The sequence below is a fragment of the Bombina bombina genome, chromosome 5, assembly GCF_027579735.1.
Source record: "Bombina bombina isolate aBomBom1 chromosome 5, aBomBom1.pri, whole genome shotgun sequence".
Classification (NCBI taxonomy): Eukaryota; Metazoa; Chordata; class Amphibia; order Anura; family Bombinatoridae; genus Bombina; species Bombina bombina.
Window position 1 is genome coordinate 123,810,450 of NC_069503.1, and position 23,951 is coordinate 123,834,400.

General features: G+C 41.9%; 1 protein-coding gene across 1 annotated transcript in view; it reads right to left on the bottom strand.

Moving 5' to 3' along the window:
- The window catches only part of LOC128660064 (gastrula zinc finger protein XlCGF7.1-like), an 81,129-nt gene extending 58,359 nt beyond the window's left edge, over positions 1-22,770 (bottom strand). The window contains exon 1 of the mRNA XM_053713665.1: positions 22,693-22,770. The gene's annotated coding sequence lies outside the window, so the exon portion shown is untranslated. The remainder of the gene's footprint in view (positions 1-22,692) is intronic.
- Positions 22,771-23,951: the final 1,181 nt, after the last annotated feature.

The window sequence follows — 23,951 nt, forward strand, 5'->3', positions numbered from 1 at the left end:
GGCTCCAATGTCTGGGGGGAGCTAACGTGAATTGAAGGAACCGGGGTTAGTGTGAGTAGCCCCGCTCTCTGAGTAAGCATATTAAATAAAATGAACTAGCTAAATTACTAACTGTAACCATACTGAGCATAAAAAGAGAATTGAAAGGTGCATTACAACAACATTCAACAGGGTGCATTCAGCATGCTGCATCTATAAAGCTTCAGGTAGGTAAGGCTTGAGGCCTTAAGGTGTGGTCAGGAGGGTTGGGTTTCTGCCTCTTAGTTCTCTGCTCTTTTAGTGTCCATACAGGGGCTGAGGCCCTCAATCTAGAATGAGTCCCTTCCCGGGTTTCTGGGTCAATATAAAGAGCCCAATTAACAAGAAGGGTGTTACCCATGGAGGGGGAGGGCACTACATGATTAAGTGCTTCTGTGAGCACAAAACTAGTCAGGATGTTTGCCTGCCATGTACCTGATTTTAAACTGCTTCAATAAAAAAATTTGTTTCATCAGCCCTTTACCTGATGCCTTTCTAGTGCGGCTGTAATTTTTCCTTTTTTTGAGGACACTACATGAGTCTGATTGTCCTTTGTCACAATGAGTTTAGTGGGGAATCCCCATCTATATTTGATATTAGCCTTCCTGAGTTGAGTGGTGATAGGGGCAAACAGCCTACATTGTTGCAATGTATGGGAGGAAAGATCTGGTAAGAGCTGTATATCTTTAAAGGTGTCAGGAAGGTTTGCTGAAGGCTGCTTGCATCAAGCTGTCTTTAAAAGGTGAAATGCTGGAAGTAAACTACCACGTCCTGTGGCTTAACAGAAGAGATCGACCTCGGCCTAAGGGCCCTGTGGGCCGCTCCATAGCATGCATGTTGCCCTCCAGGGGGCCCAAAAATGCGATTAATAATAATGATTTGAGGAATTCTTGTAGATCACCTGCTGCTACAGTCTAAGGTATGCCTCTGAAGCGGATGTTGTTCCTTCTAGCTCTATCCTCCATGTCAGCCAGTTTTAATTCAAGCTGGGAAATTTGCTCTGCTAGATTCTCTGCATATGAGAGTAGGTATGAGTGATCGGTGGCTAAGTCATCGTGTTGTCGCTCAAGAGTGTCCACCCTGTCTCCAATTTCCGCTATGTCTTTCTTGAGTTCTGCTGAGCTTTGCTGGATCTCCGCTGTGATAGATTTGGTCTGTGCCGCAAGCATCTTTTGTAATGTGCTTTCTGTAATGTAGTGATTCAAGTGGGAAGCAGACTGGGAGCTCGATTGAGAGCCCTCATCTTGCGACTCGGGGTCACTAGCTTCTCTCCTCTGGGGATTAGATTCTTTGTGTGATTGAGAGAAATGATCAAGGACGGTCTTTAATTGCTGCAGGAGTCCTAGGATTCCTTCTGGAGGAGTGCGGCATGATTGATTCAGCTATAGAACTCAGTGCAAACCTTCAGGGTAGCCCACCCTGACCACCTGAATCTCTATATACAGAGCAATTAGGTAGGCAAACCATACACCTAATGTGACACCTTAAAGCATGAAAAGCTAGTAAATATTCTATGAGAGCAGGGCCAGACACAACCCACTTATGGTTGCACCTAGTACAAGTTAGTTTATTACAAAGCACAAAACTCAGAAGAACCTAGAATAGAGGCCAACCCACGCGACTGAGGGGGTCCCTAAAGGCCCCCGCGCACCTCAGGGAAGGGGATACGACCCGGAGGAAGGGGAAAAGGAAAGGGGCAGTGACCAGCCCAAACAAGCAGGCCCGGAAAGGAGGAGGTGTGAGGGGGACCAAAGCAACCAGTCCCTTCTTGCGGGACTTACAATCCACAGCAGCAGGAGCACAATACTGACAAGTGATATAATAGATAAATAAACTGTGTAATAAGAGTGAAGGTGGTGTAACAGGGAATATGGGGTTAACCTCAGTGTAGTGTTATAGGCCTAAAAAGATATAATAGACAAATACCCTGCACAGTACTAGAGGGTGTGGTGTAGCAATGGGGCTAATCTCCGTACAATGTTATAGGGCTAAAGATGCTTGCAATTCCAGATTAAGTGAAAACACTTAAGTACTTATTAGCGCAGCAAAAGCAACCACTCTATAAGAAAGAGGGGAACCCCTCTCGCCTCAGGGTAATGGGGGTGCAACCCGGAGGAAGGGGAAAGGGGAAGTGACCAGCTCAGACAAGCTGAGCCGGAAAGGGGGAAGTTTAAGGGGCCCCCCAAGTTGTCAAAATACACAGCAGAAGCAAGAATATAAGTAAATTTAAATGGATGGCTAACAATTCAAGAAAGAAACCCCTGTGGAAATAAAATTGCAGGTTAGACAATGAGATAACACTACACTTTGGGAGATTACCCAAAGACAATTAAGCTGACGCAGCAGCTATTAGACTGTGTGAACAGCTCCTCACAGGGAAGATAGTCAGTCCCAGTGGCTCCAGGGGGTCTAAACAATATCAAGGTCCAGATTGAGGGTAGGTTGGAATCAAAATGAGTCTCTGCTACAGAGTGTAGATATTCAATTTCCCCCTTTTGGTGATAGTTGGGGAATGGGGAGAAGCAGCACTCTCAGTGGGGTTAATTAGATGTGGGCCCAAAGGAGAAGATCAAATAGTGGCCAGGACTTATAGGGTATCCTCTAAAGCCACAGGCTGGGTGTCAGAGGAGTATGTGTGTAGGGTCCCTGGCCCAACCAGCCACCGTTTTCAGTGAAGTGTTATGGGTCTAACTCCCACTAAGGGGGAAACTTCAGCCAGGGAGAACTGTTGTGGGGCTGTGTCAAGAGCTCTGCAAACACGGTGCCCCTCTTATCAAGGCTTAGACTGTGATCCTGTATCTATGTAGGGGAGCCCTGGATCTATTCCCCTAACGGACCTACAGGATAATCCCTGTGAATGAGGGAAGAGTTTAACTACGATTGTCTCTCTTGTACTGTGGCAAAGATCTCACCTATTCTCTCCGGTGTGTCCGATGTCTTGAGGGTCCCTCCAATGCAAGCGGCGCAGGTTCAGGTAAGTGGGTAAAGAGATTGCTCCAGTTGTATGAGCTACAAACTTTTCTTCTCGGCTGGGGTCGGCAATCAGCGTGGCTGGATGGTTATAGCTACCGGAGCTCCCACAGATGCTGTGGATCCAAGATGGCCACCGTTCACGCCACTCTACTCCACACCAACCTCTGTGATCCTCAGTGGCGGCTAAAACCTCTGGGCCCCTCCGTAAACCAGACCTCAGCTGTTGTCTCCAATTCTCTGTTGCCTCAACCGCTCACCACTCCCAGTAAGTGACGGCTTGAACTTGAAACTCGGTCTCACTCGCCTTGAACCAGCTGGAGCCTGACAAATTCTTTTGTGACTCTCCCCTAGCTCCGGAGCGGAGCCCCGACCCACCGGAGCACAGACCTCAGTCAGGTGGGTTTGGGAACCGGTAAGAGTATGTCTGTAAGATTCAGGAGGTCCCACCTTCTACTAACAGCTTAGGGTAATTGCGAGGTTTACACAACAGTTGTAGGGTATGTTCTCAAAGTTCACCTCAAAGGGGCAAGTTGTATTTTATGAGAAATTAGCTCAAATACACAATTTAAACTGATTTCAGCACGGAGCTCTGCACTTTTTGTTGTGTTGAGTTACTAGATACTTGTTTTAATTATTAACTGTTAAAGTTTTTATATTGGGTAATATGTGCAATGGCGTTACAGGCAATATAGTTTACAGTTTTTTTTTTTTTTAAATATTTTAAAGTTGCACATCTGTTTATGAAACTTGGTTTTATTTAATTTTAAGTTTAATAAAGACGTTGTATATCACAACGGCTAAATCTGTGTCTGTATAGTATGTTTAAACCTTAAAAAGGGAGAGTCAAGTCCAAAAAAACTTTTCAGGATTTAAATAGGGAATGTAATTTTAAACAACTTTCCAATTTACTTTTATCACCAAATTTGCTTTGTTCTCTTGGTATTCTTAGTTGAAAGCTAAACCTAGGAGGTTCATATACTAATTTCTTAGACCTTGAAGACTGCCTCGAATATAAATGCATTTTGACCACTAGAGGGCATTAGTTCATGTGTTTCATATAGATAACATTGAGCTCATGCACGTGAAGTTACCCTGGAGTGAACACTGATTGGCTAAAACGCAAGTCTGTCAAAAGAACTGAGATAAAGGGGCAGTCTGCAGAGGCTTAGATACAAGGTAATCACAGAGGTAAAAAGTGTATTTTTATAACAGTGTTGGTTATGCAAAACTTGGGAATGGGTAATAAAGGGATTATCTTTCTTTTTAACAAAAATTCTGGTGTTGACTGTCCCTTTAATACTATAAATAATAACAGGCGTTATGTTTACTCCTAGAGTATATAATGAGTTTGGAAATTATAGAGAAATGCTTAAATAATGCATTATACTTTAACTAAACCCCTTAGATTTTAGTAGACTAAAATCTACTTGAGATTTAGTCAACTAAAACAATTCAGATGACTAAAATACCACTAAAACTAAAATGGCATTTTAGTCAAAAGACTAAATCGAAATTTGCCGTCAAAATGAACACTGGTTTGTAGATCACCCTCAGAAGAGTAGACTACAACAGTGCAACTCTTGGCAGGGCCCTCTACCAATTTGATCCCTATAAATGTTATGTTATCTTGTATACCGCCTATGTTTATAGCACTACGGAATCTGTTGGCACTCTACAAATACCTGATAAAAAGAATAATAAAAGTTACTATTGCAAAGCATGCTTCTCCTATCATGATTGTTGATGCAACACTAATAATCCACCCTTTACAAACATGTGACTGCTGAGAATCTTAGGGGTGCGTGAAGTAAACAAAGGCTTACATACATTGCCTAAAAGTATTAACCCAAACCTCCCTGGGAGAAAGTAAAACAAGCTGATTTTTTATTTATTTTACAACAAAAGGCAGCAAAATAAATAATGAATGTATACTGCAATAATGTTTCACTTGCAATAATGAATTGTTGCAATCTTAAGTTTAATTGTACAGTACTTTAAGAAAACTGCATTTTAATGTGTGTCTCAAGCACCTGGTGGATAAGAACTATCCTTTTCATTGAACAATCATCTCCTTTGAATTTGGGTGATCTGAAACTTTGTAATCATCTTATAGTTTTTATTACCCTATTTCTCATGCACTTGTAAGAGGAGGAACTTTCTATTGTTTCACTTATTTTTCTTATGATTATTTTTTGTATTATTGGTTTATTCAGAGGTGGGAACCCAGGGATATAATTTTAAAGTTTAGGAGCACTTTAGATTCTTGCAGTGCTTTCCAGACTTTGCTGAACACAAACACATATTTACTGCAGGCAGCGAGTGTGTCAGGGGGCACTACGCAGGCAGCGAGTGTGTCAGGGGGCACTACGCAGGCAGCGAGTGTGTCAGGGGGCACTACGCAGGCAGCGAGTGTGTCAGGGGGCACTACGCAGGCAGCGAGTGTGTCAGAGCAAGAACATGTAGTGGTTGGACCGACTACAAGAAGCGTATACTAAATAGCACTCCTCACCATTGTAACCACTTAGAATAAAGTTATTAATCTGGTTAGACTATGTCTATTTATTGAGGTTTGCACTTGTGGGCATACATGAAAATCCCAATTTGTGGGAACACAAAAACATAATTTATGCTTACCTGATAAATTCCTTTCTTCTGTAGTGTGATCAGTCCACGGGTCATCATTACTTCTGGGATATTACTCCTCCCCAACAGGAAGTGCAAGAGGATTCACCCAGCAGAGCTGCATATAGCTCCTCCCCTCTACGTCACTCCCAGTCATTCGACCAAGGACCAACGAGAAAGGAAAAGCCAAGGGTGAAGTGGTGACTGGAGTATAAATTAAAAAATATTTACCTGCCTTAAAAACAGGGCGGCCCGTGGACTGATCACACTACAGAAGAAAGGAATTTATCAGGTAAGCATAAATTATGTTTTCTTCTGTTAAGTGTGATCAGTCCACGGGTCATCATTACTTCTGGGATACCAATACCAAAGCAAAAGTACACGGATGACGGGAGGGATAGGCAGGCTCTTTATACAGAAGGAACCACTGCCTGAAGAACCTTTCTCCCAAAAATAGCCTCCGATGAAGCAAAAGTGTCAAATTTGTAAAATTTGGAAAAAGTATGAAGCGAAGACCAAGTTGCAGCCTTGCAAATCTGTTCAACAGAGGCCTCATTCTTGAAGGCCCAAGTGGAAGCCACAGCTCTAGTAGAATGAGCTGTAATTCTTTCAGGAGGCTGCTGTCCAGCAGTCTCATAAGCTAAACGAATTATGCTACGAAGCCAAAAAGAAAGAGAGGTAGCGGAAGCTTTTTGACCTCTCCTCTGCCCAGAGTAAATGACAAACAGAGAAGACGTTTGTCGAAATTCCTTAGTTGCCTGTAAGTAAAATTTTAGAGCACGGACTACATCCAGGTTGTGCAGTAGACGTTCCTTCTTTGAAGAATGATTTGGGCATAAAGAAGGAACAACAATCTCTTGATTGATATTCCTGTTAGTAACTACCTTAGGTAAGAACCCAGGTTTAGTACGCAGGACTACCTTATCCGAATGAAAAATCAAATAAGGAGAATCACAATGTAAGGCTGATAATTCAGAGACTCTTCGAGCCGAGGAAATAGCCATTAAAAATAGAACTTTCCAAGATAACAACTTTATATCAATGGAATGAAGGGGTTCAAACGGAACGCCCTGTAAAACATTAAGAACAAGGTTTAAACTCCATGGTGGAGCAACAGTTTTAAACACAGGCTTAATTCTGGCCAAAGCCTGACAAAAAGCCTGGACGTCAGGAACTTCTGACAGACGTTTGTGTAACAGAATGGACAGAGCTGAGATCTGTCCCTTTAATGAACTAGCAGATAAACCCTTTTCTAAACCTTCTTGTAGAAAAGACAATATCCTAGGAATCCTAACCTTACTCCAAGAGTAACCTTTGGATTCACACCAATATAGGTATTTACGCCATATCTTATGGTAAATCTTTCTGGTAACAGGTTTCCTAGCCTGTATTAAGGTATCAATAACTGACTCAGAAAATCCACGTCTTGATAAAATCAAGCGTTCAATTTCCAAGCAGTCAGCTTCAGAGAAGTTAGATTTTGATGTTTGAAGGGACCCTGTATCAGAAGGTCCCGTTTCAGAGGTAGAGACCAAGGTGGACAGGATGACATGTCCACCAGGTCTGCATACCAAGTCCTGCGTGGCCACGCAGGTGCTATTAGAATCACTGATGCTCTCTCTTGTTTGATTCTGGCAATCAATCGAGGAAGCAACGGGAAGGGTGGAAACACGTAAGCCATCCTGAAGTCCCAAGGTGCTGTCAGAGCATCTATCAGGAACGAGGAAGCTTGGCGTTCTGTCGAGACGCCATGAGATCTATCTCTGGTTTGCCCCAACGTCGAAGTATTTGGGCAAAGACCTCCGGATGAAGTTCCCACTCCCCCGGATGAAAAGTCTGACGACTTAAGAAATCCGCCTCCCAGTTCTCCACTCCCGGGATGTGGATTGCTGACAGGTGGCAAGAGTGAGACTCTGCCCAGCAAATTATCTTTGATACTTCCATCATAGCTAGGGAGCTTCTTGTCCCTCCCTGATGGTTGATGTAAGCTACAGTCGTGATGTTGTCCGACTGAAACCTGATGAACCCCCGAGTTGTCAACTGGGGCCAAGCCAGGAGGGCATTGAGAACTGCTCTCAATTCCAGAATGTTTATTGGCAGGAGACTCTCCTCCTGACTCCATTGTCCCTGAGCCTTCAGAGAATTCCAGACGGCACCCCAACCTAGAAGGCTGGCGTCTGTTGTTACAATTGTCCAGTCTGGTCTGCTGAATGGCATCCCCCTGGACAGATGTGGCCGAGAAAGCCACCATAGAAGAGAATTTCTGGTCTCTTGATCCAGATTCAGAGAAGGGGACAAGTCTGAGTAATCCCCATTGCACTGACTTAGCATGCACAGTTGCAGTGGTCTGAGGTGTAAGCGTGCAAAGGGTACTATGTCCATTGCCGCTACCATTAAGCCGATTACCTCCATGCATTGAGCCACTGACGGGTGTTGAATGGAATGAAGGGTGCGGCAAGCACTTTGAAGTCTTGTTAGCCTGTCCTCTGTCAGGTAAATCTTCATTTCTACAGAATCTATAAGAGTCCCCAGGAAGGGAACTCTTGTGAGTGGAACGAGTGAACTTTTCTTTTCGTTCACCTTCCATCCATGTGACCTTAGAAATGCCAGCACTAACTCTGTATGAGACTTGGCAGTTTGAAAGCTTGAAGCTTGTATCAGAATGTCGTCTAGGTATGGAGCTACCGAGATTCCCCGCGGTCTTAGTACCGCCAGAAGAGCACCCAGAACCTTTGTGAAGATTCTTGGAGCTGTAGCCAATCCGAATGGAAGAGCCACAAACTGGTAATGCCTGTCTAGGAAGGCAAACCTTAGGTACCGATAATGATCTTTGTGAATCGGTATGTGAAGGTAAGCATCTTTTAAATCTACAGTGGTCATGTATTGACCCTCTTGGATCATAGGTAAAATTGTCCGAATAGTCTCCATCTTGAACGATGGAACTCTTAGGAATTTGTTTAGGATCTTTAAGTCCAGGATTGGTCTGAAAGTTCCCTCTTTTTTGGGAACCACAAACAGATTTGAGTAAAACCCCTGTCCCTGTTCCGATCGTGGAACTGGATGGATTACTCCCATTAACAAGAGCTCTTGTACGCAGCGTAGAAATGCCTCTTTCTTTGTCTGGATTGTTGACAATCTTGACAGATGAAATCTCTCTCTTGGAGGAGAGTATTTGAAGTCCAGAAGGTATCCCTGAGATATTATCTCTAGCGCCCAGGGATCCTGAACATCTCTTGCCCAAGCCTGGGCGAAGAGAGAAAGTCTGCCCCCCACTAGATCCGATCCCGGATCGGGGGCCCTCAATTCATGCTGTTTTAGGGGCAGCAGCAGGTTTCCTAGTCTGCTTGCCCTTGTTCCAGGACTGGTTAGGTTTCCAGCCTTGTCTGTAGCGAGCAACAGCTCCTTCCTGTTTTGGTGCAGAGGAAGTTGATGCTGCTCCTGCTTTGAAATTACGAAAGGAACGAAAATTAGACTGTCTAGTCTTGGCTTTGGCTTTGTCCTGAGGCAGCGCATGGCCTTTACCTCCTGTAATGTCAGCGATAATCTCTTTCAACCCGGGCCCGAATAAGGTCTGCCCTTTGAAAGGTATATTAAGCAATTTAGACTTAGAAGTAACATCAGCTGACCAGGATTTTAGCCACAGCGCCCTGCGTGCCTGAATGGCGAATCCTGAATTCTTCTTCGTAAGTTTAGTAAGATGTACTACGGCCTCCGAAATGAATGAATTAGCTAGTTTAAGGACTCTAAGCCTGTCCGTAATGTCGTCCAGAGTAGCTGAACCAATGTTCTCTTCCAGAGACTCAATCCAGAATGCCGCTGCAGCCGTGATCGGCGCAATGCATGCAAGGGGTTGCAATATAAAACCTTGTTGAACAAACATTTTCTTAAGGTAACCCTCTAACTTTTTATCCATTGGATCTGAAAAAGCACAGCTATCCTCCACCGGGATAGTGGTACGCTTAGCTAAGGTAGAAACTGCTCCCTCCACCTTAGGGACCGTTTGCCATAAGTCCCTTGTGGTGGCGTCTATTGGAAACATTTTTCTAAATATCGGAGGGGGTGAGAACGGCACACCGGGTCTATCCCACTCCTTAGTAACAATTTCAGTAAGTCTCTTAGGTATAGGAAAAACCTCAGTACTCGTCGGTACCGCAAAATATTTATCCAACCTACACATTTTCTCTGGTATTGCAACTGTGTTACAATCATTCAGAGCCGCTAACACCTCCCCTAGTAATACACAGAGGTTTTCCAGTTTAAATTTAAAATTTGAAATATCTGAATCCAGTCTGTTTGGATCAGAACCGTCACCCACAGAATGAAGTTCTCCGTCCTCATGTTCTGCCACCTGTGACGCAGTGTCTGACATGGCCCTAATATTATCAGCGCACTCTGTTCTCACCCCAGAGTGATCACGCTTACCTCTTAGTTCTGGTAATTTAGCCAAAACCTCAGTCATAACAGTAGCCATATCCTGTAATGTGATTTGTAATGGCCGCCCAGATGTACTCGGCGCTACAATATCACGCACCTCCCTCTGAGCGGGAGATGTAGGTACTGACACGTGAGGCGAGTTAGTCGGCATAACTCTCCCCTCGTTGTTTGGTGAAATTTGTTCAATTTGTACAGATTGACTTTTATTTAAAGTAGCATCAATACAGTTAGTACATAAATTTCTATTGGGCTCCACTTTGGCATTGCAACAAATGACACAGGTATCATCCTCTGAATCAGACATGTTTAACACACTAGCAAATAAACTTGCAACTTGGAAATACAATTCAATTAGAATAATATTAAAATGTACTGTGCCTTTAAGAAGCACAGAAGATCTATGACAGTTGAAAATTAATAAATTGAAACAGTTATAGCCTCAATCCTTGTAAACAACACAACTTTAGCAAAGGTTTAATCCCATTAGCAAAGATAACAAATTCTGAAAGCAGGAAACAAATTACAGAATAAACGTTTTTTATCTCAGTCAAACTATAATTCTCACAGCTCTGCTGAGAGAAATTACCTCCCTCAAAATAAGTTTTGAAGACCCCTGAGCTCTGTAGAGATGAACCGGATCATGCAGGGAATACAATGAGTTGCTGACTGAAATATTTGATGCATAGAAAAAGCGCCAAAAAACGGCCCCTCACCCTCACACACAGCAGTGAGGGAGAACAGAAACTGTCAGAAAAACAGATTAAGCAACTGCCAAGTGGAAAAATAGTGCCCAAACATTTATTCACACAGTACCTCAGCAAATGAAAACGATTTTACATTCCAGCAAAAACGTTAAACATAATTTCTAGTTATTAAACAGCTTTATGTATTTCTTACAGTGTAATTCTAGTGAAGTACCATTCCCCAGAATACTGAAGTGTAAAGTATACATACATGACATTATATCGGTATGGCAGGATTTTCTCATCAATTCCATTGTCAGAAAATAAAAACTGCTACATACCTCTATGCAGATTCATCTGCCCGCTGTCCCCTGATCTGAAGTTTACCTCACTCCTCAGATGGCCGAGAACAGCAATATGATCTTAACTACTCCGGCTAAAATCATAGCAAAACTCTGGTAGATTCTTCTTCAAACTCTGCCAGAGAGGTAATAACACACTCCGGTGCTATTTTAAAATAACAAACTTTTGATTGAAGATATAAAACTAAGTATAATCACCATAGTCCTCTCACACATCCTATCTAGTCGTTGGGTGCAAGAGAATGACTGGGAGTGATGTAGAGGGGAGGAGCTATATGCAGCTCTGCTGGGTGAATCCTCTTGCACTTCCTGTTGGGGAGGAGTAATATCCCAGAAGTAATGATGACCCGTGGACTGATCACACTTAACAGAAGAAAGAAGGGTTAAAAAGGTAAATTTTATTGGTTAATTATAAAAAAAAAAAAAAAAAAAAAATAAAAAAAAAAATTGGGAAACACGCACACTTAAAAACAAATAATGAGAACACAATAATAATGCACCAGTGTAAAGCTAATGGGATAGCTGGGAGTATTCAATTATAAGAAAAATAAATCCTAATGGTAGCTTAACCGACTGGAACTGTGTAGTACTCCCAAATAGGGAATAGTAGGAGCCAGTATTTCCCAAAATAATATCACCACATAAATGTATAAGTGGTCAAAGACTTGGATAATAGTATATCGTGGCAAACAGATCTGCACTATATAATTGTCTAACTTGATGTATTTACTATATCATGTCCCACTCATTGGCGGCAACTTATTATAAATAGTGGCTAAAGACCAAAGATAGTATTCCAATAACTCCCTATATGTATGTCAAGGAATGTATATATTGTATAAATCAATTGCCAAAATGACACGTTAGAAATAGATGAATGGAGTTCATACAGGATTGATCTGGCTCTCACTTATTTTATTGAGACAATAGCAGGGCCGGACTGGGACCAAAAATAGGCCCGGGTATTTAAGGCAATGTGGCCCTCTCATGCACGCACACATGCACGCACACATACACACTCACCACACATACACAAGCTTCATCAAACACCACAATATTAATGGGACCAAAGGAACACATCACTTTCCAATGAAGCACATAACCTGAAAGTCAGACTGCTGTGTAAATATTGCAAACACACCCCATTGAATTACAAAATTTTAATATATCATTAGTTCCTCCACTTGTTCAAAAAACCACCAACAGGGTTTTCATAGCAACCAGCATTGTTAGTAATATCATGTGGTCAAAACAAACAAATATTTATAGTGTACTAACATCACATTTAGAAATAGAATAAGTGAATAATCCTATTTTGTATGTGAAAAATAAATGATGACATAGTGCCATATTAAAAAAAGGTTAAAAACGGATCTTGATTTGTAATATACAACACCACCTCTCATTGGGGGAAAACAGCCTATACCTGCTTACATATATTAGCCGAGTTACTATCTATGAACATCATTTTATACTGCATAATTACTGAATCTGACATCATAATCTAGCGAAGATGTGCATAAACGTCTAAACATTAGTATTAACACGTCTAAAACTGTAGGTTTGACACAATCAATATAAGCAATGTAAGCCATGTTTGTACCTTTATTTTTTATATGCATTATATACCGCTTATAGACCAGGGTGCAAGGTGCACAAGCTTATTATTACTTTATGTTGTAGCACAGTACTGACCTTTACCACTAACATAGCCGACTTCCTAAATGCTGTGTTACTAGTCCAGTTGTTACTCTAAGTACTAGACAGTTCTAAACTTGTAAAATCGGAAGCTGAACGATCCGTGTCCTTCTCTGGAACACGCCCCCTGCCTGTAAACTATAGATCGAGGAATCCTTATGCATGCATTAAAGTTACATATAGAGTAGCACTAGCAGTCTAGTGCAGAGTTGCAAGCAGAAGAAGAGATGGAGTGCCGCCGGTGGTGGGTGGTAGAGTGTCACTGCCTACACCCTACAGTAACATTTTGCCACAAAATGTTCGTGCAAATTGTGCTAAAGAAGTAGACAGAGCTGTGGGCAGAGCTAAGGTAAACGGCAGCCCAACAGTCACAACATCATGTCCCAATAAATAAAATAAGAGCCAGAGTAAAAGCACTCAGTGCGGTAATGGTTGGCGGGGCTAAGGTTACCGGCGGTCCACCTTATGGTCAGTCCGAGCCAGGACAATAGTGCTGAGACCATTAACTGCAGCGTTTAAGTATGATATATATGTTTTTGGAACAATATTGTTCAATCAACCACTATAAGTTCAGAGTATCAATATTAGACATCTATGCCGATAATATAAAGTTACCAGTGTATAAGAAAATGGAAAATACAGGTTCCATCCTGTCAGGAACCCCTATGTATCTCATGGGTTAACAGAGATATGGCTCTTGCTATATTAGCATTTCAAGCTTGGATTACTATGATATTACATAGAACCCAGAAACTATTAAAGCATAACAAATGTGTTGGGGTATACAGGTACATAAGACCCAAACATTAGTGAAGTATAGAGAGTGTATTATTATTAGGATATATAAATTTGAGTCCGGTCAAAAAAAAAAAAAACCTATGTATCCTGTAGACTATTCAGTATCAATAATGATCCAGAGTATATCGCTATATTAGCGTTCCACACTTGAGTTATTGTGATACTACGCATGTCCCAAACTTTAAATGAAGCATAAACAGAGTATTGGGGTATAAAATAAGCCGGAATTTACTAGGACAGTTATATTATTGTTGTCATGTTATATCATCGGATGTGCTGAACTGACATAGGTAATATATAATGGTGTTAGATATACACCATTCCACAATAAGGGACTCAACCTATCCTCACTACAGAATTATTTACAGCTGTTAGTTGGTAATATGTTAACAGACGTTTAGTTAAATACTGTTGCCGGTTTGACATTTAAATAAATGCGGACTCATTATTAGAAATTCCAACTATTACAGAGGTCTAAGCATAACAACAGCGGTGCTATTGGGCAGCAGAGTGTTCTACTATACTATTAAAAAAAAATAATAATTAAAAAAAATTTAAAATAAATAAAAAATAGAGGATCCCATTACACCTCAGCAGGGCCGCCATCAGGGGGTGAATAGGGGGTGACTCCTGCCAGGGGGCCCCATGAGGCGAGCACAACTATTATTTAAACAATTTTTTTTTTTTTACATTTTGGCATTTACATTGCAGTTGTCATAATCACATCACGTTATCACCTTGTTAGTAAATTATGACAAACTATTATATTAGAATGACGAAATAATTTGGATTTAGACTCTAGTAACATCATATTCAATGATATTCAGCCTCTTTGTCTTCTTATCATTCTGTGACAATAGACTTTGATTGACAGGGTCTTTAGCCAATCATCAATAAGTCCCAGATAGCCAATCAGCTTTGTCCAACCATTATCACCTATTCCCGGACCTTCAATATGCGCATATTGATAGAACCTTTATCCAATCACCAATGAGCCTAACATGCCCTATCAGCATTGCATCTCCCCTTTAAATATGGGAACTTTAGGGAGCGGCTCCGCCTTTGATAAAACGTTTATACGCAAAACATGTTAGGGAGTTAGCAGAGGAGTAATGGGATCCTCAATTTTTTTAATAGTATAGTAGAACACTCTGCTGACCAATAGCACCGCTGTTGTTATGCTTAGACCTCTGTAATAGTTGGAATTTCTAATAATGACTCAGCTTTTATTTAATTTAAATGCCAAACCGGCAACAGTATTTAACTAAGCGGTCCGTTAACATATTACCAACTAACAGCTGTAAATAATTCTGTAGTGAGGATAAAGTTGAGTCCCTTATTGTGGAATGTTGTATATCTAACACCATTATATATTACCTATGTCAGTTCAGCACATCCGATGATATAACATGATAACAATAATATAACTGTCCTAGTAAATTCTGGCTTATACCCCAATACTCTGCTTATGTTTCATTAAAGTTTGGGACATGCGTAGTATCATAGAATGTAAAGAGGAAGAAAAAGGGGCTAGTAGCACTCACCCTACCTATAAATGTTCAATAAAAGACTAAATTTATTGATAGTATTAATAGTAAAAATCAGAGTAACCTCTGTACACCACACCAAACACCCTTCCCCCCATAAAAGTCCGTGTATCACTTCCCTGTTTCCTGGCCGATAACAGGAAGTGTCTGCTTCAGGTGACCGGAGTGATAAACACGGTGTTTACAACAGGTTTAGTAAATAAACGCGTTTCTGCCGTTAACCAACCTTTCTCAATGTTAACCGTTGTGTGATTAGTGAAAAATGAACAAGTCAAAGCTTTTCGGACTGTTGTCCTATAAACAGAATCAGCGTGGTAATAAACCAATGATAGTGAGACTTACGCTCCCCAAGGCAGAACGCTGTGCGACCTGCGTTCTTATCGCAGAGACTGAAGGATCTCTGCAGAAAGAACGGCAGTGTCGGTTAAAAAAAAAATAATAATAATAATAATTTGCCTACACTTTTAATTTCTGCCTGCGGGTGTCACTCTTCCGTTCTCCCTCAATGGAAATATTTGCTACGTTCCTCTCTTTTCAAATTCCTCTCACTTCCTGATCTCCAGTGCAGTACAGGGAACAGCACATTGCAGAAAAGGTAAGTCAGGGCTTAACAATTGTATTCTAGGAGTGTAGGAGCCAACCAAAATACTTAGACAGATTTGTTTGTGTGTGTGTGTGTGTGTGTGTGTGTGTGTGTGTGTAGATATACATATATATATATATATAGTGTGTGTATATGTATATGATGCGTGTATGGTGTGGGTGTGTGTATGGTGTATACACAGGCTGTACATGAACCTGCCCTCATGCACACTGAGTAAGGGCAACAAACACAGCAACACCAGCTTCTTAACCCTTTCACGTCTAGGGTAAAGTGCCTACATCGGATCAACTGTTCCAATGTAGACAAATTGAAACCACGCGATCGTCCATACGATCGCAAGATTTCAACTATTGGATCGCGTCTGGGGGGCGTCCCTACAACCCTAGGAACGCCCTCCAGACCGCGATCAATTCCTGAAAGCTCAGAAGGCTTCAGGACAGCCGTTAGCTATGACGTTCTATTCCGTCATAACGGCTTTAAAGCCCAGTGTAATTATGACGGAATAGAACGGCATTAAAAGGTTTAAGACACTGCAGAAAAACTTTCACTAAAAAAAAAAAAAAAATCTCATCGCAGAAAATGAAAAAAAGTTCTGCCTCTGGGCTTACGCTACACACCTCTCCACATACGTCATCTGTGGGGATAATTCAAATGCTTTCCCAATTGGTTAGACATACAAGGGGCGTGAATAATTACACTTGTTTATACGCATCATATGTTAGACTATCAAGCGCTCATTCTAGGATGTTATTCATAGAGACTTATCAAGTATGGATTCAATTCATATGACAATAACATACTGATTGATATATGTGGTGTATATTGTTATGGATTTTAGTAATGTTCCAACAAGCGATGTTACCTGCATGAGTGTGACGGCTAGCTTATTACATAAGTCGTTTACACTTAAAAACATATGCGCTTCAATTATCTAAAAATGTGTCAGAATTTTTTTACTACTACTTTCAAACCTTCTCCTATTACTAAAGTATCTACATATTTGTGGAAAAAGTAATTACAAAACCAAGACCTTTACATTAATCTTTCGTTAGCATTAGGCAGTCCTAGTACGATCATCTGTACACACCTCCTTCTTTACGTCGTCTCAAGGAGGTGGGCAAGATAACTATATATTGTTTTTAATGGATAGACTGTCTACGGGGTATAAATGTTTAATCCGTAATTATAATGTAGTATTTAAGTATAAAGTACTGTTGAATTATCAATACACACCCACTACAATTAAACTCTATTGAAAATAATAAGTATTGGTGATCTCGATTTGTATTAACTAATGTCTTAGTTGAACTTTGTACAAATAGCTATAGTCACATACAGAGTCCGAAATGATAGGAAAAACCAGACAAGTTCCAAATGGACTTCCAAATATCACCCCTCTTTTCTTGGAGAATGGCAGTGTGTACAGATGATCTACTAGGACTGCCTAATACTAATGAACGATTAATGTAAAGGTCTCGGTTTTGTAATTACTTTTCCCACAAATATGTAGATAGAAGTTTTGAAAGTAGTGGTAAAACAATTCTGACACATTTTTAGATAATTGAAGCGCATATGTTTTTAAGAGTAAACGACTTACGTAATAAGCTAGCCGTCACACTCATACAGGTAACATCGCTTGTTGGAATCAACATTACTAAAATCCATAACATCAATATACACCACATATCAATCAGTATGTTATTGTCATATGAATTGAATCCATACTTGATAAGTCTCTATGAATAACATCCTAGAATGAGCGCTTGATAGTAACATATGATGCGTATAAACAAGTGTAATTATTCTTGCCCCTTGTATGTCTAACCAATTGGGAAAGCATTTGAATTATTCCCACACGCCCCCACAGATGACGTATATGGAGAGGTGTGTAGCGTAAGTCTCACTATCATTGGTTGATTAACACGCTGATTCTGTTTATAGGGTAACAGTCCGAAAAGCTTCGGCTTGTTCATTTTTCACTAATCACACAATGGTTAAAGGATTACTTTCTGTTATAATTTTTAAGCTAAACAAATAACATATTAAAGTTAATAAACATTAATTAAAACCTACTGACCTATATTTTCTCCAAAACGAAGTTTCATAACGTTCTAAAAGTTATATCTTTTATTCGCCGATGATGTCACGTTATCCTGCCCACTATTTTCAACACTGCATGTTCAAAATACTTAAACCAATAACTTTGTGTTTAAAGCGCCATTTTGAAACCTAGGTATTGTAAACGGATTGGTACAGAGCAAAGGATACCCACGGAGTGGGTTTGGAAAACAATTACATTTGCAGACAAGATTTCTGATATACGGTAGAGATATGTTAATGAAATGCTATTGATAAAAAGCTTATTTGGGGTAGTTAGTTAGTAACAGGCATAGAAAATATTTACTTACAGTGGCCCTTTAACATTGAGAAAGGCCGGTTAACGGCAGAAACGCGTTTGTTATTTACTAAACCTGTTGTAAACACTGTGTTTATCACTCCTGTCACCTGAAGCTGACGCTTCCTGTTATCGGCCAGGAAACAGGGGAGTGATACACAGACTTTTATGGGGGGGGGAAGGGTGTTTGGTGTGGTGTGCAGAGGTTACTCTGATTTTTACTTTTAATACCATCAATAAATTTAGTTTTATATTGAATATTTATAGGTAGGGTGAGTGCTACTAGCCCCTTTTTCTTCCTCTTTACATTCTATAATATATATATTTGAGGGGTAGCACCGGTACCTTTGGGTTCCTAGTCCTGCCTTTAGCTGTACATCACATAGTGCCAGTAACTTATCTATTTTTCTCCACATACGTAGTATCACAATAACTCAAGTGTGGAACACTAATATAGCCATATACTCTTTACAGTTTTATATATACTCTGGATCATTATTGATACTGAATAGTCTACAGGATACATAGGTTTTTTTTTTTTTTTTTTTGACCGGACTCAAATTTATATATCCTAATACACTCTCTATACTTCACTAATGTTTGGGTCTTATGTACCTGTATACCCCAACACATTCGTTATGCTTTAATAGTGTTTGGGTTCTATGTAATATCATAATAATCCAAGCTTGAAACGCTAATATAGCGAGATACATATATTTGATACTATTAACAACATCTGTTAACCCATGAGATACATAGAGGTTCCTGACAGGACGGAACCTGTATTTTCCAATTTCTTATACATTGGTAACTTCATATTATCTGCATAGATGTCTAATATTGATACTCTGAACTTACAGTGGTCAATTGCAACCATATTGTTGCAAAAATATATACAGTATATCATACTTAAACTCTGCAGCTGCAGTTAATGGTCTCAGCACTATTGTCTCAAAATAAGTGAGAGCCAGATCATTTATGAACTCCATTCATCTATTCTAACGTGTCATTTTGGCAATTGATTTATACAATATATACATGCCTTGACATACATATAGGGAGTTATTGGAATACTATCTTTGGGCTTTAGCCACTATTTATAATAAGTTGCCGCCAATGAGTGGGACATGATATAGTAAATACATCAAGTTAGACAATTATATAGTGCAGATCTGTTTGCCACGATATACTATTCTCAGAGTCTTTGATCACTTTATTCCATTAGCTTTACACTGGTGCATTATTATTATGTTCTCATTATTTGTTTTTAAGTGTGTGTTTTTCCCATTTATTTTTTATTTATTTTTTATTTTTAACAATTAATCAATAAAATTTACCTTTTTAACCCTTCTTTTGTGTTCCCACAAATTGGGATTTTCATGTATGCCTACAAGTGCAAACCTCAATAAATAGACATAGTCTAACCAGATTAATAACCGTTCTCAGTGGTTACAATGGTGAAGACTGCTATTTAGTATACACTTCTTGTAGTCGGTCCAACCACCACTACATGTTCTTGCTCTGAATTCAATTGTATACAGCACCCATTCCCTTAATTTGAATTATTTCCTAGTGGCTCAACATTCAGTAGTGCCTTCCTCTATCCCCCTTTCCCCTTGTTATCAGCTAGTGTGCCAGGGGACACTATACGGGCAGCCAGTGTGCCAGGGGACACTATACGGGCAGCCAGTGTGCCAGGGGACACTATACGGGCAGCCAGTGTGCCAGGGGACACTATACGGGCAGCCAGTGTGCCAGGGGACACTATACAGGCAGCCAGTGTGCCAGGCGACACTATTCGGGCAGCTAGTGTGTCAGGGGACACTATACGGGCAGCCAGTGTGCCAGGGGACACTATACAGGCAGCTAGTGTGTCAGGCGACACTATACAGGCAGCTAGTGTGTCAGGGGACACTATACAGGCAGCTAGTGTGTCAGGGGACACTATACAGGCAGCTAGTGTGTCAGGGGACACTATACAGGCAGCTAGTGTGTCAGGGGACACTATACAGGCAGCTAGTGTGTCAGGGGACACTATACAGGCAGCTAGTGTGTCAGGGGACACTATACAGGCAGCTAGTGTGTCAGGGGACACTATACAGGCAGCTAGTGTGTCAGGGGACACTATACAGGCAGCTAGTGTGTCAGGGGACACTATACGGGCAGCCAGTGTGCCAGGGGACACTATACGGGCAGCCAGTGTGCCAGGGGACACTATACAGGCAGCTAGTGTGTCAGGGGACACTATACAGGCAGCTAGTGTGTCAGGGGACACTATACGGGCAGCTAGTGTGTCAGGGGACACTATACGGGCAGCTAGTGTGTCAGGGGACACTATACAGGCAGCTAGTGTGTCAGGGGACACTATACAGGCAGCTAGTGTGTCAGGGGACACTATACAGGCAGCTAGTGTGTCAGGGGACACTATACAGGCAGCTAGTGTGCCAGGGGACACTATACAAGCAGCTAGTGTGCCAGGGGACACTATACAGGCAGCCAGTGTGCCAGGGGACACTATACAGGCAGCCAGTGTGCCAGGCGACACTATTCGGGCAGCTAGTGTGTCAGGGGACACTATACGGGCAGCTAGTGTGTCAGGGGACACTATACAGGCAGCTAGTGTGTCAGGGGACACTATACAGGCAGCTAGTGTGTCAGGGGACACTATACAGGCAGCTAGTGTGTCAGGGGACACTATACAGGCAGCTAGTGTGTCAGGGGACACTATACAGGCAGCTAGTGTGTCAGGGGACACTATACAGGCAGCTAGTGTGTCAGGGGACACTATACAGGCAGCCAGTGTGTCAGGGGACACTATACGGGCAGCCAGTGTGTCAGGGGACACTATACGGGCAGCCAGTGTGCCAGGGGACACTATACGGGCAGCTAGTGTGTCAGGGGACACTATACGGGCAGCTAGTGTGTCAGGGGACACTATACGGGCAGCTAGTGTGTCAGGGGACACTATACAGGCAGCTAGTGTGTCAGGGGACACTATACAGGCAGCTAGTGGGTCAGGGGACACTATGCAGGCAGCTAGTATGTCAGGGGACACTATACAGGCAGCTAGTGTGTCAGGGGACACTATACAGGCAGCTAGTATGTATGTATGTATTGGGCACTTGTAAAGTGCGGCTAATCACCCGTAAGTGTCTCAAGGCGCTGCTCATTTTATCGACCTCGGAAGGATGAAAGGCTGAGTGGACCTCGCCGGGGATCGTACCTGCAACCCTTGAGTTGCTACAGAGCTCAGCCACTATGCCTTAGCATGCTGAGCTATCTGTCCGTGCTGAGCAATCTGAGCTAGTGTGTCAAGGGACACTATACAGGCAGCCAGTGGGCCAGGGGACACTATACAGACAGCCAGTGGGCCAGGGGACACTATACGGGCAGCCAGTGGGCCAGGGGACACTATACGGGCAGCCAGTGGGCCAGGGGACAACTATACGGGCAGCCAGTGGGCCAGGGGACACTATACGGGCAGCCAGTGGGCCAGGGGACACTATACGGGCAGCCAGTGGGCCAGGGGACACTATACGGGCAGCCAGTGGGTCAGGGGACACTATACGGGCAGCCAGTGTGCCAGGGGACACTATACGGGCAGCCAGTGTGCCAGGGGACACTATACGGGCAGCCAGTGTGCCAGGGGACACTATACGGGGAGCCAGTGTGCCAGGGGACACTATACGGGGAGCCAGTGTGCCAGGGGACACTATACGGGCAGCCAGTGTGCCAGGGGACACTATACAGGCAGCCAGTGTGCCAGGGGACACTATACGGGCAGCCAGTGTGCCAGGGGACACTATACGGGCAGCCAGTGTGTCAGGGGACACTATACGGGCAGCCAGTGTGTCAGGGGACACTATACGGGCAGCCAGTGTGTCAGGGGACACTATACGGGCAGCCAGTGTGCCAGGGGACACTATACGGGCAGCCAGTGTGTCAGGGGACACTATACAGGCAGCCAGTGTGTCAGGGGACACTATACAGGCAGCCAGTGGGTCAGGGCACACTATACAGGCAGCCAGTGGGTCATGGGACACTATACAGGCAGCTAGTGGGTCATGGGACACTATACAGGCAGCTAGTGGGTCATGGGACACTATACAGGCAGCTAGCAAGACATAAATATTAATATATAACGACACAACATCACACACTTATTATAAAGTAATTCACAGAAGGGCACAGCTACAAGGCCATGACATTCTGGTTACCACTCACCCAGAGAGCTCCAGCCTGTAAACAAACAGCAGGTTACACACAACACGATACAGCTACAATGTGACTGACAGGCTGATTTATGGTTTAACCCTGTTTAGTGAGGCACCAGTGTTAGAGGGGCGTGAAGGGTTAACTAACTGACCCTGCAATAGTTAAATAAGCATGCCATATTATGTTGTATTTTATTTTCCAACGCTAGGAGACAGAGTGCGCATGCGCCCCTGGTGTTACTGATAAAATGTAATAAATCAGTTCCGTATAATAACGTTACCATTGCAGCAGATTATATATATATAATATTATATAACACAGCGACGTTATATCAAGTACTTACTTTATATGGTCTCAGCCGGACACAGCTGACCTGAGGGATACACAGAAAGCATCATGGCCGTCTGCAATCACGTTGCTGTTTCTTTAACAGATCAACGCTCTTTACTGCTGCGGCCACCTACCTGGTTAAAGGAAATCAATATATTACGCTCCGGCTGTTCTGTTTTGCAACCACCTCCCCCTGTTGTATTCAATTGCTGAATGTATTCAATTTCCAGTCGAGGATTAGAGTGACTAGTCTACCGTAAAAACCCTAATATAGGCTCATATTTCATAAGGCGCACACCTGAAGACCAGGTTCAAATGTTTAATCTTGGTTTGTGGACATTAGGGACAGCCATTAAATAGTTAAAAGACACTTTAATAAATGCAAAAAATAGCGGCTCTTATATAAGAAAATACGGTAAAGCTAAACTAAAGATGTGAATAGAGATAGAGATCTGCATGATGCACTTGCTGACTAAGCCTGGATTTTAAAGGGACAGTGAAAACCTTTCTACTCAAGTTATGACATTTTTTGGAATGCATTAACCCCTTCTTGTCTGCAATAGTTTTTAAAGAGTCACCAACACCACTTCACTTATTTGGAGATTCCAGTGAAGTAGACACAGCCAGCCACATTCATTTTGGTTTCCAAATAACTCCTATTTATTTTGTTATCTGACATAGCTGCTTTTGCCTGTTGAAATCACAACTTATACTGCTAGTATTGGTATTTCTTTGTGCATAGTGGGATAGATAATGAGGCCTTTATATATAATCATAGATACAATAAGGAGATATGCACTTTCTGCAAGCTCAGCCTGTATTGTTCATGTGCAGTCACTCAAATTAGTGTCTTACCAAGGAATAATTCAGAGAACAGAGATCTGCATCTAGTCACTAACTGTTTATTATCCTAACTGAACTTGTTACCATATATGGTAGAAACACCAACAGACAATCAACATTCTGTATGCAAATTGACAAACAAATCACATGACATGTTAATAACATTACATCTCCCTTTTTATGAAATTTTAGAATATCACATTTATATTTTGTATTATAGGTCCAGAATGTTTCTAGATTTTACCATATGACCAGAATGTGTGAATTGAAAACCTGCTGTGCATGTTTCAGCATTGTCAGTGTCTTCTTTCATTTGTTCTGGGATTGCAGGTGTATTTGTGGTTGTGCTGGGGTTCTCAAGGGTTGGCTCATGTGCTTCTAGTTGCGATTCTTCAGTTTCCATCAGGTGTCATTGGTTGCGACGGAGAA